Source organism: Myotis brandtii, unplaced genomic scaffold (genome assembly GCF_000412655.1).
Source record: "Myotis brandtii unplaced genomic scaffold, ASM41265v1 scaffold300, whole genome shotgun sequence".
Taxonomy (NCBI): domain Eukaryota; kingdom Metazoa; phylum Chordata; class Mammalia; order Chiroptera; family Vespertilionidae; genus Myotis; species Myotis brandtii.
In genome coordinates, this window is record NW_005361459.1 from 752,730 (window position 1) to 770,462 (window position 17,733).

The window sequence follows — 17,733 nt, forward strand, 5'->3', positions numbered from 1 at the left end:
TTATGGGGGGAAAAAAGAGGAACAAATGTAATAATCTGAACAATAAAGATTTAATAAAAAAAAAGAAGTTTTAAATCTTAAAAAAAAATAAAATAAAATAAAATAAAAAAATAAATCCTGAAACTTTTCTCCAATAGGTTGTGATATACGAAATATATTTTGGTCTTCCTCCATGATTCCTTCTGGCACACAGCTTCTAAATCCTGGTAATTTCCTAAGTGATGAGCTAAGGAGCATCGTTTATTATAATATCAGTTTTTGTTCCCAGCTCCTGAAGTACCTCCAGAGCACAGAGGTGAAAGGTACCTTGTGGTACTCATTATAAGGTCCTTTCGACCACATCTGAGATTAGGCTAATGACGTGGCTTATGGAAAGCCTCTAAGGATGGGGGAGTTGGTTTTTAGGGGAACCAACCTTGTGGCCAGAGAGGTGGAACTTTCAGCCCCACAAGTGGCCACGTACTATTTTCCACTTCTTTCTTCAAGACTAATTTTTATTCCACTCCTTTCCACAGGGACTTCTGAGGGAGTTAATTCTGGCTCAGAGTAGATTAGATGAAGCTGCGGTTTGAATCAGTGTTTTGGAAGACAAGGTAGTAGAAAACACCCTATCAGAGAGCAAAAAGAAAAAAGAATTTTAAAAAATGAGGATAGTTTAAGGGATCCCTGGGACAACATAAAATATAACAAAATCCGCATCACAGGGGTACCAGAAAGAGAAGAAAGACAGCAAAAAATTGAAAACGTATTTGAAAATTTCCCTGACCTGGTGAAGGTTCCAAGAAAGATGGAAAAATGAGCCCCATGTAGTTCTTCCCAGTGTAAGATAGGAGAAAAAAATTAAAATTTTTGGCAGGTTATTAAGATTGTAAAGTAGATCGCTCTTACCTTTGTGAGACCCTGAAAGTGGTCCAGCATCCAAAAACTATACTTCCCTTTATTCAGTACTTCCTCATTTTTGGTTTGTTTTGTTTTTTTCATTCTTTTCCCCCTTATTATCCACTTTGTCTCAAGGGTCATTGCTATTACTTGTGACTTAAAAGAGAAAAGGTTTCCACAGGTCAAGTTTAGGGCTATACTGGTGGTGGCGCTGTGGCAATTAATAAATCACCATCTGGGCAACTCTGTCAGACCAAAGTTTGGTCCTGGAGTCACTGAAAGTTTGCATGCCAGCTTCACTTGGCTAAGTGAGGACTTCTTTTATGCCTCATCCGTGTAATGGGGATGATAGTACCCACTTCTTGGAGCTGTTAGGATTAAGTGTGATATCATCTGCAAAGCATTTGGCATGGTGTTTGGCATGATTATAAATAAATATGCAAATAAGAAGTGTCATAAAAAAATAATGCTGAGAGAACCAAGATGGAAGCATAGGTAAATGCCGGTTCTCACAACCTCCCACAACCACATCAAAATTACAATTAAAATACAGAACAACCTTCATTCAGAACCTCCTAAAAGCTGGTTAAATGAAAGTCCTACAACTAGAGAAGTAAAAAAAGTACATCAAGACTGGTAGGAGGAACAGAGGTGCAGAATGGGGTGGTCCGACACCCACATGTGGTGTGTTTTTCAATCAGGAGGAATATCTTGGCTGCAGAGGCTTCTCGTGAGAAGCAAGGGGTCTGAGCCCCATACCAAACCCCCAGCCAAGGGTTCCAGAGCTTGGAAGAGAAGTCCCTGAAACTTTGAGCTGTAAAAACCAGTGGGGATTGTGGCTGAGTGACATAGAGAACCAGGCAGTTCCTATTAAAGAATTGGCACATAAACTTACAGGGTCCCACTTCCTCTGAGCTCCAGCACTAGGCAGTGACTTTGGGGGACTCGGGGACATATGGGAGGAACTGAATTGTCTGGCATTGAGACAGGAACTCGGGGGTGGCTTTCTCCCAGTCAGGGTGCTCTCAGGAGTCATTGTTCCTGTGCTGGGACATCCCCTGTTGCAGGGCTGACTGGCAGCCATATCTGAGTTTCCATCAGTGTGGCCCACACTGTTCACTCCACCGTGGTCATTCCCTGAGACCTTGCCCCATCCAATTTGCCCCACCCAAGCTATTTACAGCAGATTTTACATATGAATGGCCTGTCCTGGCTCAGGTTTCAGACTTTTCTAAAATCTCTCAAACAAGCAGAAGCTGGCATCAGCATGCCCCAAACTTATCAATAAGAGGCCCAAGACCCAGCACTAGCACCAGCCTGCCTTGCTTCACAGTTAGGCCTTGCCTGGGTACTTCCAAGCCCAATACAAATAGAAGCCATCTGCAGAACTCTCTGTAGCTCTTGCTGGTGGCCCAAGGCAGTGGCTGACTTTTCACCTCCCAGGAGGCTCCAGAGCAAGTGGACCATGTGGACAGCTTCAGACCATACCAAATTAAAACTCTACACATCCACAAGTGACACACTCAAGGAGCAGACTCAGTGAGCATCAAAGCCCCACCAAAGCAAGTCTTACTCCATAGAGGTATGTCCTGCACAGCAGCTCTCCCACTGTAGTCACAGCTGGTTCTCACAGCCAATGGGTCGGGACACTTCCTCACAGTGATGCCAACAGCAATCAAGGCTCAACTACAACAAGACCGTGTACACAGGACACACAGGGGTGGACCAGGAGCAGCGGTCACCAACCTTTCGGACCTCATGGGCCACCAGTGGTCCACAGACCACCGTTTGGCGACCTCTGCTCCAAAGGTTTCCTTAAACCAGCAGTCGCCAACCTTTTGGACCTCACAGACCACCAGTGGTCCCACAGACCACCGGTTGGCAACCACTGACCTAGAAGGCGCAGTTCAGGTGACTGAGGAGGCTGAGCCAATGGGCCCTATAGGACACCTACTACACAACACCACTCTACCAAACCCAGGAGACATAGCAGCTCTACCTAATACATAGAAAAAAAACACACACAGGGAAGCAGCCAAAATCCAGAGACAAAGAAATATGCCACAAATGAAAGAAATGGAAGCAAGCAAACTGGACACAGAGTTCAAAACTATGGTTATAAGGTTGCTCGATGATCTTAATGAGAGCTTCAAGGGACTTAGTGAGATTTACAAGAATCTTGGTGAGAATTTCAAAGACATGAAAAAGGCCCAGTCAGAAATTAAGCATACACTAAATGAAATAAAGAATAATTTACAGGGATTCAACAGTAGAGGATTCTGATAATCAAACCAACAATTTGGAATATGAGGAATCAAAAAACACCCAATCAGAAGAGCAAAAAGAGAGAAGAATCCAAAAATATGAAGGTAGTGTAAGGAGCCTCTGGGACAACTTCAAACATACCAAAATTCCCATTATGGGGGTGCCAGAAGGAGAAAAGAGAGAATAAGAAATTGGAAACCTATTTGAAGAAATAATGACAGAAAACTACCTGGTGAAAGAAATAGACTTACTAGTCCAGGAAGCACAGAGGCCCAAATAAGAGGACATCATAATTAAAATGTGTCTTAAAGACACATCATAATTAAAATGCCAAGGGTTGAAGACAAAGAGAGAATCTTAAAAGCAGCAAGAGAGCCCTGACTGGTTTAGCTCCGTGGATAGAGTGTAGGCCCAGGTTTGATTCCAGTCAAGGTCACATGCCCAGGTTGCAGGCTCAATCCCCAGTAGGGGGCATGCAGGAGGCAGCCAATCAATTATTCTCTCTCATCATTGATGTTTCTATCTCTCTCTCCCTCTCCCTTCCTCTCTGAAATTAATTTAAAAAAATATTTTTTAAAAAACAGCAAGAGAAAAGCAATTACAAGAGAGCGTCCATATGGCTGTCAGCTGATTTCTCAACAGAAACTTTGCAGGCCAGAAGGGAGTGGCAAGAAATATTCAAAGTAATGAAAATCAAGGACCTACAACCAAGATTACTCTACCCAGCAAAGCTATCATTTAGAATTGAGCTTCACAGACAAGAAAAAGCTAAAGGAGTTCATTGCCACCAAATCAATATTAGATGAGATGTTGAAGGGTATTTTTTAAGAAAGGAGGATGAGGAAGAGGAGGAGGAGGAGGAAGGGGAAGAGGAGGAGGAAGAGAAGAAGAAGAAGAAGAAGAAGAAGAAGAAGAAGAAGAAGAAGAAGAAGAAGAAGAAGAAGGAGAAGAAATAAAAAAATATGAACAATAAAAAGGCAATAAATACATACCTATCAACAACTGAATCTGGAAATAAAAATAAATGAAGAAGAAATCTAATGAACAAAATACACTGATGAATAAAACAGAATTAGAGGCATGAAAACATGGAACAAACTGACAAATCTCTAAGGGAAGGGAGGAGGGGGGTTGTGAAGAAATTAACCAAAGATTTTATATGCATACTAGTGGCCCAGTGCACAGATTCATGCACATTGAAAGGGAAATAATTAGAAGAAATATTTTATTGCTATTTGCCCTTTCTCCCTCAGTGCCTGGGAGCTGGGTGGCAGCCCTGCCCCCCGCTGCCACGACTAGTCGCTGTTTGCCGGGTGATCGGCAGGACGATCAGGCCCCTGCTTGCACCCGCCTTGGCCTGGCACCACCCATTCACCTACTCCACTGTCCTGCCGTGGTTCTGCTCCCGTCAGGGCCCATCGGGGCCAGCAGCATCTCCACTGCTGCCTGCTGCCAGCTCCGCATCGCCAATGCCCGCATGTTCCATGCTGCCCCCTGGTGGTCAGCACACATCATAGTGAGTGGTCAAACTCCCGGTCTCCCGGTCGAACTCCCGGTCTCCCGGTCGAACTCCCGATCGAACCACTGCTCAAGGGGACAATCTGCATATTAGGCTTTTATTATATAGGATATGCATTACCTATGGACACAGACAACAGGGTGGTGAAGGCCTAAGGTGGGGTGGGAAACAGGTGGAGGAAGACAGTGGGGGGGAAATAGGGGAAACATCTGTAATGTTCTTAACAATAAAGATTAAAACTAACTAAATAATTAATTAGAAACATAATGCTGCCCTGCCCCGATTGCTCAATGGTTAGAGCACATACTTGGTTGCAGCCTAGATCCCCAGCCCTGGTCTGGGCGAGTGCAGGAGGCAACTGGTAGATGTGTCTCTCTCACATCGATGTTTCTCTCTCTGTGTCTCTCCCCTCCCTTCTACTCTCTCTAAAAATCAATGGAAAAAATATCCTGGGGTGAGGATTAACAACAACAACAATAAAAACAATGCTCATACCATTCCAAGGGTCAGCTTAGTCTTCAGCCCCAAGAGTTGCCAATGAGATTTCAGAACATCCATGAGTCGCTGGACATCACTAGCAGACCTAAGGAGGAGGGTTAAGTGGGGGCAGGAATGAGGAATGATTGCAAGGTGGAGAGAAGACTGGAAGGAAAGAAAAAAACGGGCACAGACAGGTAGAATTTTGTTGAACATTGCTTACTCCCAAAATATTGAGTCACATGCTGTGCATTCTATAAGGAAAATAGGGTCTCTGCCATCAGGGGTTTGTAGTCTTTAGAGTGAGACAGTCAAGTGAATAGAGTGGGATATGACAGAGAGGGTGCAGGTGATTGGAAGTACAGAAGAGCAGCCATCCCCGCTGGGGTTGGCTATTGTCATTTTTTAATTTCAGAATGAAATAGGAATTTTAGGGGAACATAGGCAGGTTTAGGGAATGTCTAGAATTGGGGTCCCTGGGAAAAACATAGGGCTACAGATTGGGAGAAGGTACATTTCCATAAGACAAGGAAGCAGCAACAGGTGTCTATACATATAAAGAGCCAGGGTCCGTAACATCCAAAAGGACCGAATGGATGACCAAACACCAGAAGTCAGCCCTGCAGTCAGTGCTGGGCCACCACAGCACGGCCTCAGGAGGAAGCGGGAACAGTCGGGGTGTCCCAGGATCCCAAGTGCAGCTGCCGGTGTGCGCTCGTTCCAGGACCGGTAGCGCAGGTCAAACAAGCCCCAACAGCGGGGAAGTCAACAGCACCTTCCTGGCCCCCTCCACTTTGTCCAAGGCTGAGGAGGCCAAGAAGCTTGCGGGCCATGTGGCGGTGGAGAATCACTTGAGTGTGAGCAGCTCGGGCTGCGGGCTGGGCTGCTGGTGGGCTCTGCTGGGGCGCCCTTGTTCCTGGAAGGGCGTGGGCTGTGTGAGTGGGGAGAAGGCACGCATTTCTCCAGGTTGTTTCCCTGATCCTTGAAGGCGGTCTGCTGGGGGCGAGCTTCCCAAAGACTCTTTGTGTGGCCTGATTGTTATGGAATTGGCGCGGAAAAAGGCAACAGTTAAGCACTCGGAGGTAGGGGAGAGACCTTTAATCAAGCAGCCTGCTGGCTCAGGGGATACAAAGATCCAAAGCCTGAACAAATGATACAATGAGATTGCCCCACATACATATTCCTGGGTTTCTTTGTTTTCTGTTTCCTAACTGCCAGGCTTATGTGGTGGGCTTCACAGCCCCTCCTGAGTCAGTTAGAATGGAGAAGGTAGATTGTATCTAAATGCCTGTTCTGGATAGTGCCTCTAGCTAAGCTATTACATTCTTTGTTTATGGCCCTTTGTAAATTGGGAGTAATTAGGAAAATAGGTCTTGCAAGACCAGATTGTTAAGAAAGGTCAGTGACTTAATCATAGGCTACCAAGATTGTACACTAGGATACGGATTAACAGATTCAGGCTGCTAGTCTCTATATCCTTTCTCATCTGTTGAGTGGGGCTGGAAGATACGTGCCCTCTGGTTTCTTTACCAACAAAGGGAAACTGACGAGTTCTGGGCTGCTGAGAGGTCTGGTCTTCACTTCCCAGGGAAGCCGGTGGAGAACTGGCTTGAAAATTGTCTTGACATTTGACTCCAAGCAGGTTTTAGCTCGGCGCGCCCACCCCTGAGTGTACTCGCCAGAGGGCAGGGGAGATGGAGTCTGAGGGGAAGACCTGAGCGTTAAACGCCCCTTGGACGGGGCGGGGGACACTGAAGCCTGGAGGATGCTGTTCCGAGGTGTTCAGCTGTTAGTGGGGAGGTCCTGGCCCCACTTGTTTGTTAAGCGGGTGTGATTCTTGCTGTTAGTGGAGTCTTTTGACCTGAGTGGATTTGTTGTTGCCAATCAATTTAATTATCTTAATTAAAATATTTTGAGAGCCAAGCGAAGTATCTCTGCCCTTAGGTGGAGTTTCTTTGGCTTTATTGGCTTTTTGTCTTTCTTTTCTATTTAAAAAAAATGGTATTGTCTAATGATAATTCTTTGTATTTTATAATGCATTAGCTTACCAAGTTATTTTGCATAGACAGATGATGTTTGATCCCCACACAGCCTGTTTAATGGGAGGGGCCAGTGCAATAAGCTGGCTCAGCATGTTCCATAGAAGGATGGTCAGGGATCCTCCAGAACCTAGTGACTCCTGTAGGGAATACCCTTCTACCAGGTCCACAGCTGCCCTGTCCTGGTGTCAATTTTACAAGTCTAGTTAGCAATAGGATTTTCTATGGGAATTCACAGAGTTAATGTAAAATGTGTACTTTGGCTCTACTTTTGGGATTCAGTGCCTCAGCTGCAAAATTGGGACAAAAAGGTGAGATTTCAAAATGCCTGGATAAAGTGAATAGCTAATGGACAGGTAAGTGAAATTGGTAATTAGAAAACCTCTTATATTAGTTTTCCTATTAACTTAGTTATATTAATATGACCTTTGTTTTATAATTATGTATTTGCTCAAATAAAAATCTGTAAGCCACCACCTCAGGCTAACACCCCCAAACACTGGATTCTAGCTACATTATTCCAAAATTTGCCAGGTGATCCTGTGGAGATCTCCATTGGCCTTTTGGGGACACCTCACCCAATCTCAGTGGTACCCACTTTCCCTACCAACATTCTTTCCTGGGATGCTAACACTACTTGAAGTTTGTATTTTCTGCTCTTTAATATTGATTTTTTAAATTCATTCATTAGCCAGGTATTTATTGAGTGCCCCGCAGTGTCAGACAGTTGGTAGGGTCACCAGAAACGTGGCTAGAGAGGGGAGGAATACTTTGCAAGTAGGATACTTTGCAAGTAGGATCCTGGATACTTTGCAAGTGGTATAACTAATTAAAATCCACACATTTATTGAGCATATCCATGTACCTAATTGGCATATACTTAATTGCTCTCTCTGGGGGGGTATCCTTTGCTCCATCTAAGGCCATGTTGTCCTCTAGCACTTTGTGACTTGGATTCCTTTACTCACTTGTGTAAGATTATTGGGGTGGGTTATATGCTAAGTCCTGTTTGTTCCTGTTGGCTCAAGGTTAGCAAGTGTGTAGAGGAGCTTGGTCCCCAGAACTCTTGTTTCCATCCCGCCAGCCATGACTTGGGGTATGAACATGACAGACCCACCAGGCCTCCAACAACCAGCTCCTACCCAGGATGAATGCCCTTCATCCCCCACTTTCCCTCACCAGCCCCAACACACACACACACATGCAGGATGAGGGGTAAAGGGTGTGTTGGGCTGGCCAAGTGGGGTCCCAGTTGGGGCCTGGCCTGGATGGGCCTGCTCTGGGCTGCCCTTGGTTACCTGAGGCTGCCTCTTGCCAAAGGGCAAGAGGCATCCATGGTGGTGTTTGCGCCAAAGTCTACAGAAACAGAAACATCTCTCACTCTGGGCTCTCTTTTGCCCAGAGCCCTGCAAAATTGGGAAGCAACAGAGAAACATCCTACTCTCCTGACTGTCTCCAGTCGAGTGAGCTAGAATGTGGGTCCCTGGTTACCAGATTTCTCATTTCTGTTGGACGGTCTGTCACCGAGGAAGTGAGGTCACCCCTCAAGGTTCCGTGACCTGGGCCCCTTCCTCCAATCAGAGCCACCCAAAGCCCCCTCTGGCTGTTGACCATTCACCCTCCTCACCCATGCCATCTCCATACCTGTACACCAATACCTAACAGCCCTCCCCCAACTCCCTGGGAATGTCCCAGGTCTCGGGCTTGGAGGAGAAAGCTGAGTTCACACCTCCTTTTTCTTATCAGTTCTGTGCCCTGGGGAAGCCTTTGTGCCTCTCTGGGCCTCCCTAGTCTCCCAACCTGCACAATGAGAGTGATGCTAGACACTATTTCCTAAGGACCTCATCAGGTATGGATGGGATAACTGTGTGTCTCTGTGTGTCTGTCTGTCATATCCGTGGAAAGGGGAGAGCAAGCGCCCATGTTTTGAGCTGCCCTATGTAGAGACCTCATTGGAGAGAACCAATGGAGTGCCCAGACCAACAGGCAGGAGCTAGAGCTCTCCTCTGTCTAACCTGCATCCTGACACAAACCAGGCGAGTGACCTCGGGGGGAATCTGTCCCTAGTGGAGCCTCAGTTAAAACACATCTGCTTCAGAGACCTTGGGGCAGAGGAACCCAGCCCAACCGTGCCCAGATGCCTGCTCCACAGAAGTTGTGAGGTGTTAATGTTTGTACTTACAGGTGCAAGGCTTGAGAGCAGTGGTATTTGTGCCTCAGTTTCCCCATCAGACACTTGGCAATAATAAAAAACATACCCTCTCTGTGGTTGCGTTAAAGAATTTCTGTTTGAAAAATGGTGGGAACACCTGGCCTATCACAAGGGCTGTGTCTACATGCTATAAGTCAGTTTAAAAATTAATCTTACAGTATCTGGAAGTCCAAGCCTTTTGTTGGATAGGATGGAGGGAGTGTTACATATTAGACAACAGGCCAAAAATGGAGTCGCATATGCTAAACCCCACATCACCGAACCAGGACTTACAGTTTGGCTCTCCCAGAAATGGAATCTAAGTCCATCAGGAATCACCTGATGAGTAATAGCTGGGTCCTCTGACTGGCAGACCCTGCCATCCCTCAGAGGGAAGTATCTGAAAGTCTTTCATTTTGGACAGCTCCGTGAAGCTCCTTTCTATCTGCTAGTTTGGATGCTGCACAATTTGAATCCGTTTTTGCTCAAATAAGCTCCTAACATTTGTAAACTTGCCCAGTGTATCTCATCAGGAGGAGATGGTGATGTCAGTGTCAGATGAAAGGAGGAGGACTCTGCTGATAAACTGCCCCTGGCACTGTAATAAAGACCCGCTTTGAGGTTCGGAGGTTTGTTCCTGTAAAATGGGCGCAGTGCTTGCCTTGCACCCTGGTTGGTGAACTACTGTTCATAACAGTCTTGTAGCTCTAGGAGGCGGCTGAAGAGGGAATAAAAGATGGTATTAATAAGGTTTGGTTATTTCTCCTCCCCTTTTCAGACAGAATGGCCAAGTGCTGGGAATTGGAAGTAGTTCTACAATTGTCCATATGTGCAGTGAATAGGCATGTTCTTGAGCTGTCTCTGGGGTGTTTTGTGAGGTGCGCTGGGTGTGGGGAGATAAAAGGGTGGGAGGCAGAGGTTTTGCATGTGCCGGTTGGTCTCCAGCCACAAGGAGCTGGGAAGAGGGGCTGCTTGCCTGAGGCCATCTGAGTGTTTCTGTTCTTCCCTTAGAGAGGGATCCTTCTACCTCTTCAGTCACCTTTGGGGGGGTTACCCCATCTTTGTTTACTCTTTTCAGCTGGGTGGGAGGAGCCAACTTAGGTGAGGTGTCAACAGAATTTTAATCCTCATGTGTGTGTGTGTGTGTTTGGTCTCAGGGACCCTGAAGCAAGCTCTCTGACCCTCAGACAATCTCAGGCAAACACATTAAGGTCAGTGCAGGCTTGACTCTGAAGTGAATGGGAGGTGCCTGCAGTTGCTGCCTGGTTCCCGCGGGTGCTGGCTGTCTCTGTCTTAGGAAGGGATAGGAATTCCCAGCCCCTGTGGCTGCTGCACAGGTTTTACTGCCCTGCTTTTGTTTGTAAGAACAAGCCCAGAGGAGAGGCTTGCTAGAGTGCTGGCCTCTTGTAGTTCCAGGGGCAAAGTGCTCAAGAGGCAGAGTCCAGCACCACTCTGTCTGTAAGGAGTGGCTGGTGCTGGTGTGTGTTGGCTTCTGGAAGCTGCCTCATGGGCCAAACAGGGGCTGTAACGTTGTACATCCTTGTGCCTTAGCACTGAGTGTGTGGAGGATTTTAAGTTCAAGAATTAACTGTGGGTTTCGTAATAGTGACATCTAAACCTCACAAGATGCAACCAAGTAATGAAAAAGACTTAAATTTCTCCCAGCCGGTGTGGCATGGTGGTGGAGTGTCGACCTGTGAACCAGGAAATCACGGTTCGATTCCCGGTCAGGGCATATGCCCGGGTTGCAGGCTCAATCCCTAGTTGGGGGAATGCAGGAGGCAGCAGATCAATGATTCTCATCATTGATGTTTCTATCTCTCTCCCTCCCTCTCCCTTTCCCTCTGATATATATATATGACTTAAATTTCAAAAGACAGTGTTTTTCTTAAGACCCTTTTTAAAAAATCAAGTTTTCCTGAAGGGCACAATCCCCGAATGCATGAATAAGCCCAGTCTAACAACCTTCTGGGGTCTACAAATGATATTATATTTTGTATTAAATATGAAAATTGACTTCTAGCTTTTCCCTGTAAAAGGCAGTACAGTGGGGCCTTGACTTACGAGTGTCCCAACTAACGAGTTTTTCGAGATACGAGCCGTCTCTCGGCCGATTTTTTGCTTTGAGCTGCGAGCTAAAATTCGGGTTACAAGCCAGCTTCAGATACCCCACCGCTAGTTGGCGCAGCGAACGTCACAGTGAACGCCACAACATCAGCCCAGCATCACGTGTCTCACTCGTTCACTTTTTGATTTGACATACGAGTAATTTGAGTTATGAGCTCTGTCACGGAACGAATTAAACTCGTAAGTCAAGGCCCCTGTATAGGGAAGTATTTAACACTGAAGCTAGACTGCCAGGGGTCATATTCTATTTCTGCCACTTGTTAACTGTGTAACAACCCAGATACTCTACCTCTCTGTGCCTCAGTTTCCTCTTCTGTAAAATGGAGGTAATAACTGTTCCTTTCCTTTGGGTTATAACTGACCTTTAGGATTAAAAGAGTTCCCAGGTACACAGTTCCTTGACTATTGCCAGGCACATAATAGCAGACACTGGCGTTGCTCTTCCATAGTTAGTACTCACTGCCTTAGGCTTTCTACTGTCCCTGTCCTGTGATGTGTGAGGTATGTTCATCAACTTTGTCAAAAAGGGGGGGACATGGTATGAAAGGCAGACTTTCCTTTTCTGTTGGATTTGAGCGAATGTGTCCAAGACAAGAAAAGTGAAGTGAGAGAGTGAAGACCCACTGACATGGTTTCTCTCTCCGCAGCTGAAAGAGTGAAGCAGGAGAACCTGAACCTCGTCTGTGTTCCCACGTCCTTCCAGGTGGGCCTGCTTTCATTCTGCATCTGAGTGGCTGCCGAATCTTCCGGGTCCCTGAGCACATGGAGGTTTGGCTGTGGGGTGTGCACCAGGGTAGTTCCCTGTGAGAGGGCCGGGAGCAGGAGAGTGTGTTTACTGAGGTTTGCTCCTTAGAAGCGGGGCTTCAGATGCATTCACTCACTCACTCGGGATGTGTCAGTGTGTCTGGCGTTAGGAACTTTGGAGTCTGTAGACATGACCTCATGGTCTCTATCCTTAGGAACATTGTTTCCATCTACAGATGAAAAAGGTGAGGCAAAGGGTGTTAAGTGGTGTTAGTGATGCAACTGCAGTACAGTGGGGCCTTGACTTACGAGTGTCCCGACTAACGAGTTTTTTGAGATACCAGCTGTCTCTGGACCGATTTTTTGCATTGAGTTGATAGAGTAATTTGAGTTAACGAGCTCTTTAACGAGCTCCTTAACGAGCTCGGTCTCAGAACGAATTAAACTCGTAAGTCAAGGCCCCACTGTATTTGCAGTTTATGTCTAATGCTCTTTCCCTTAAAAGAGAGGCGCTGGTGGAGGAAAGCCGTGGAGCCAGTTAAATATAGGGAAAGGTCAGGCGAGAGTGGGCTTTGGAAGGGAAGGAGGGGAGGTGCCCAGGTAGAGCCGTTCCTGCCCCTCATCTGCTCCTGTGGGGAGGGTCTGTGTATCATCTCTATTGGGCTCACCAGGTGACACTGTGCACTGAGGTGGAGGTTGCAGTTGCGGGTGGTTGGTGCTTCTGTGACTTTGTGGACTTAGTGTTGGGCAGCGGGTCTTAGGAAGGAGGCTCTCCCAATCCTGGCGGCTCAGCACCACAGCCTGTAGGTAGCCTGTGGGTAAGGCCCCTAGGGAGCGGAGGAGGGACTCCAGGTGGGCGGGACAGGAAGTTAGACAGCATCTGCCAGAGCCTCCTTGGAGTGAAAGCTCTGGGGACTCTCATCAAGGTGGGTGGGTGGGCACCCAGGGGTCTGAAGACAGGACCATAATTCCTGCCGCGGGCTAGAAAACGAGTGATTTCACGTTGTGTCTTTGCCTTGGAAATCCTGCTGTTCTGAGGAGATGCTTTTACAATCAGTGGTTGAATGGATTTTCTTGGCGTTTTGAAAAGCTAAGTGTCTAATTTTCCCAAGTGACTTGTATTTTTCTTTCGTATTTAATAAATTACTTATTTATTGACTTAAGGAACAGAATGTTTTTTTAAAATATATTTTATTGATTTTAGAGAGTAAGGGAGAGGGAGAGAGAGATAGAAACATCAATGATGAGAGAGGATCATTGATTGGCTGCCTCCTGCATGCCCCCTACTGGGGATCTAGCGGCAACACAGGCACGTGCCCTTTGCCGGGATTGAACCTGGGACCCTTCAGTCCGCAGGCCGACGCTCTATCCATTGAGCTAAACCAGCTAAGGCCAGAATGTTGTTTTACAGTTCTGGGGAACCCCAGAATGCGGCCCCCAGTAGCTCCCTCGCAGCCCACCTCAGAGCCTGTGCGGAGAATCACTCCTCCATCCCCAGTCAGCGCTCCACCCGCCACCAGGGCGCACCCTGGTCTCCTTCTGTCTCCAGCATGGTGTCTCCGAGGTGGGAATCCAGTGGGGGTGTTTCCTTGCTTTACCAAGATAGCCCCCCAAAAGATGCCTTTGTTGAGACTTTGTCTTAGTTTTGAGGGATTTAAAGTTTCTGTTGCCAGCGCTTGGGTGGGTTTGGGGGAAGACAGCCATTATTCTGTTGTGTTAGTAAGACTTCCAGGTCTACGGCGCTGCCCTTTTTCACTGAGTCTTATTTGGAGGCCGCCTCTGCTCGTCATAAGCTTGGTTGCCTCATTTCTACCACTGCCTGGCAGCTGTCTGATGTATACTGATTGCAAAAATATATTGGTACTTCATCTTAGTTTACATTAGCTTTTTTTTGTTGTTTACAGGGACATGGTTTTATTTTGTGTGCATATGTCTGAATATACAGGAACATACTTTAGATCTTATTGAATCATATAAACAGTTTATTTTCTGAGTCTGAAAGTGAATTTTGTTTTAAAAGAAGGAATTCTAAGAAAAGTTGGAAATCTTTAGAATGTAGTAGAACACATTAACATGAAGTAGTCATTCCTTTTTTAGGAAATTGTGTTCTGACTGCGGTTGTGCCCAGAGTTTGGACAGTGTTACGGGAAAGCATGTGATATCGCCCTTTGATGTGGCTGTGATGCCCTCTCCTCTGTGTATCTTGCAGCCGCGCTCATTCCCCGGACTTGGGAGTGCACCCTTTCTCGGGGGTGCAAGGGTCAACCTTTCACGCCGTAATCAAGCTCCAAGGAGACGCAGTTTTTCTCATTCTCCAAATATAATCGAAACGCTCTTTTCTTGCACCAGAACAGTCAGTTGTCTCTAAACTTTTATTGACCACTTATGGACAGAAGTGATTACTAATATAAGGTTTGGAGTATATGTTTTTCTATTTTTTAAAATGTTGCTAAAAGTCTTAGAAAAGATTTGGCATTTTGCTTCAACTTCCTTTTAGTGTACATGGTTATTAATACTTATAAAAATACATGGAGAGAGGTATTCAGGCCACCTCTCAGTAAAGGTCATTAATGGTATTAAAGTGACCATAAAAATATTTTTTTGTCATTTGTTATTACTTCCTTAACTTAGAAATAATCTCTCTGATTTGAGTGATGGAATTGGGAGAAACAACTCATTTCTGTAGATTAAGAAATTTTGGATGTTGGATGTTACAACTTTTTTTTTTGGTTAAACCTCACCCAAGGATATTTTTTCCATTGATTATTTTGAGTGGAAGGGAGGGGGGGAGGGGGAGGGGAAGAGAAAGAGAGAGAGAGAGAAACATTGATGTGACAGAGGCACATCAATTGGTTGCCTCCTACACATGCCCAGACCAGGGGTGGGGATCGGACCTGCAATCCAGGTACTTGCCCTTGACCAGGAATCAAACCTAAGAACCTCCACCATGCAGGTAGAGCAACATGGGACAGGGCATAACATTTTTAAAAGTATTTCTTTATGTTAGTTTATTGTTGGCTGTTCTTTTTGGGAAACACAGTTTAGAACTTTGTTCAATGTGACCTTTTTCCTTTTATGTTCTATTTAATTACCCATTCCTTTATTCAGCCAATCCCAGTGGCTATGGGATAATAGGCAAATTAGTCACTCTTCCTGTCCTCAGAGAGACATGGAGGGATGGTGACACAGGAGACACTGCCTATTCTGCTGGAGGGTTTGGAGAGTGAAGGCACAGTGGACAGAGGGTGTCAGAACAGAGGTTCAAGGGACTACAGATGTGCTCACTCTGCTTGTGCCGGGGGAGAGAAAAGGCTGAGAAGGAGGAGGCCTGAGAGAGAGACATTGCCCTGTGGGGCTGTTCCCTTTGCTGACCTTTTGCCTTCATGTTGGTGATGGAGCCAAAGATAAGCTGGAGCCTGTCATTTCTTTCTTGAAACTTTACACAGCTAAATACTAAAAAAAAAAAAAAAAAAAAAAAAACTACTGATACATGCAACAATTTGTACTGATCTCAAGGGTATTATACTGACTGGAAAATGCCCATTTCAAAAGGTCATATACTGTAGGATCCCACTTATTTCACCTTTCAAAAGATGAAATTATAGAGATGGAGAACAGATTAGTGGTTGTCAGGGGTTAGAGACTGGGGTGGGTGGGGTTGGTGTATGTGAATATAAAGGAGTAGCAGGAGGGAGATCTTTGAGGCAATAAACAAGTTCCATCATTTGACTGTGGTGCCTGCACAAATCTACATGTGAGAAACTTCCTGGACACACACACATGTCTGTGTAAAACTGATAAAAACCTGAATTAGGTCTATGGACTGTACTGATGTCAATCTCCTTCTTTTGATCATATAGTAAAATATGTAAGATGTTACCTCTGGGACAAAAAGAGAATAGGGTACACATGACCTCTCTATTACTCTGCAACTTTCTGTGATTTATAATTATTTCAAAATTAAATAAAATGGGCAAAGACATGACTGCACATTTCATCTAAGAAGATTAATGAATGGCCGGCCAAAAAGCACATGAGAAGGTGCTCAACATCAGAAGTCATGAAGGAAATGCAAATTAAATCTACTTCACACCCACTAGAATGGCTACAATCAGAGAGAATGACAATACCCAGTCTCATCAGGAGAAAGAAACGAACCTGCAAACAGGCCGGAGAGAATATACATATAAAATGGCATACCAATTTGAAAAACAGTCTGGCAATTCCTTAAAAAGTTAATAAAGTTACCATTTGACCCAACAATTCCACTCATCGGTATGTACCCAAGAAAAAAGAATCATGGATATTCACACAAAGACTTTAGCTCCGGTGTTCATAGCCCCGTAACTCACAATGTCATAAAGTGTCCACAGACCAAATGTCTGTCAGCTGATGATTGGATAAACCACGCGTGATGCATTAATACAATGGACTGTTGCACACAACAGGAATAAAGCACTCACACCTGCTAGGACATGGGCGTCCCAGCAACATTTCCAGTGAAAGAAGCTAGACACAAAAACTACATTCTGTGTGATCTATAAAATGTCCAGGAAAAGCAAATCCACGAAGGCCGAAAGCCTGCACCGTGGTTGCCTGAGGTTGGGAATTGGAGTAAGACTGAAATTAAGCACAAGGCATCTATTTAAGGGGAGAGGAAAATTTAAAACTGGATTGTGGTGATGACTCCATTAGCTGTCACACTCTGCACTCGCCCACATGGCCCACAGCCATGTGGCCCCACACTATGGACTGATGGGCTGGAATGGACTGATGGGCTGATGCTGTGCTGGACCCAGCTCCACCATGGGAGGGCAACTCTGGACACCGGCTTTGCTTCTAGCTCTGCTGAATCCCTAGCTGAGCTTCTTCCAGGACTGGTTTAAGGGAAATGCAACTTTGCAACCCAGGGGATGTAATTCAACACAAATAAAGCTTTCTACATCTTATCCTCCCGTAGGGGCCTCTGGAAATGTTTATTCCAGTGGCGCCCTAGAACCCTTCTCCCACTAGCAACAGAGAGGACAATCCATGCAATTCTCCAGTAGCAGAATGGCAACCATGAAGAGAGAAAGGCAAGCCAGGCAATTCTCTAACACTAAGATGCTGTTGCGTTCACAGAGGAAAAAGCACATAACCAGGAGTAAACATGGAGGCGATCTTTTCAGCAGTTGTTGCTGTTACAAATATTCTTTTTCTCTTTTTTCCAGAAGATTAAACCCTCGCAGTGTGTGGCCTGTCTGCTGGGATGCAACTCTGGGAGTCCCTGCAATGTGTGGATTTGAGTGCCAGAGCTCTGTGGTGGCTTCCTGTGGACACCAGCCGCCTGTTTCACAGTGGAGCCTTTTGATACATGGCTTTGGTTTTGCTGCTCCTGAGAGTGTAAGGTGCTTCTCGCGGCTCATTGTAATTCCAGAGCATGGGATCACACCTACCCACCCTGTTCACCAGGCAGCCTGGGTTTCCGGTGTGCATAGTGCCCCTTCAGTGGC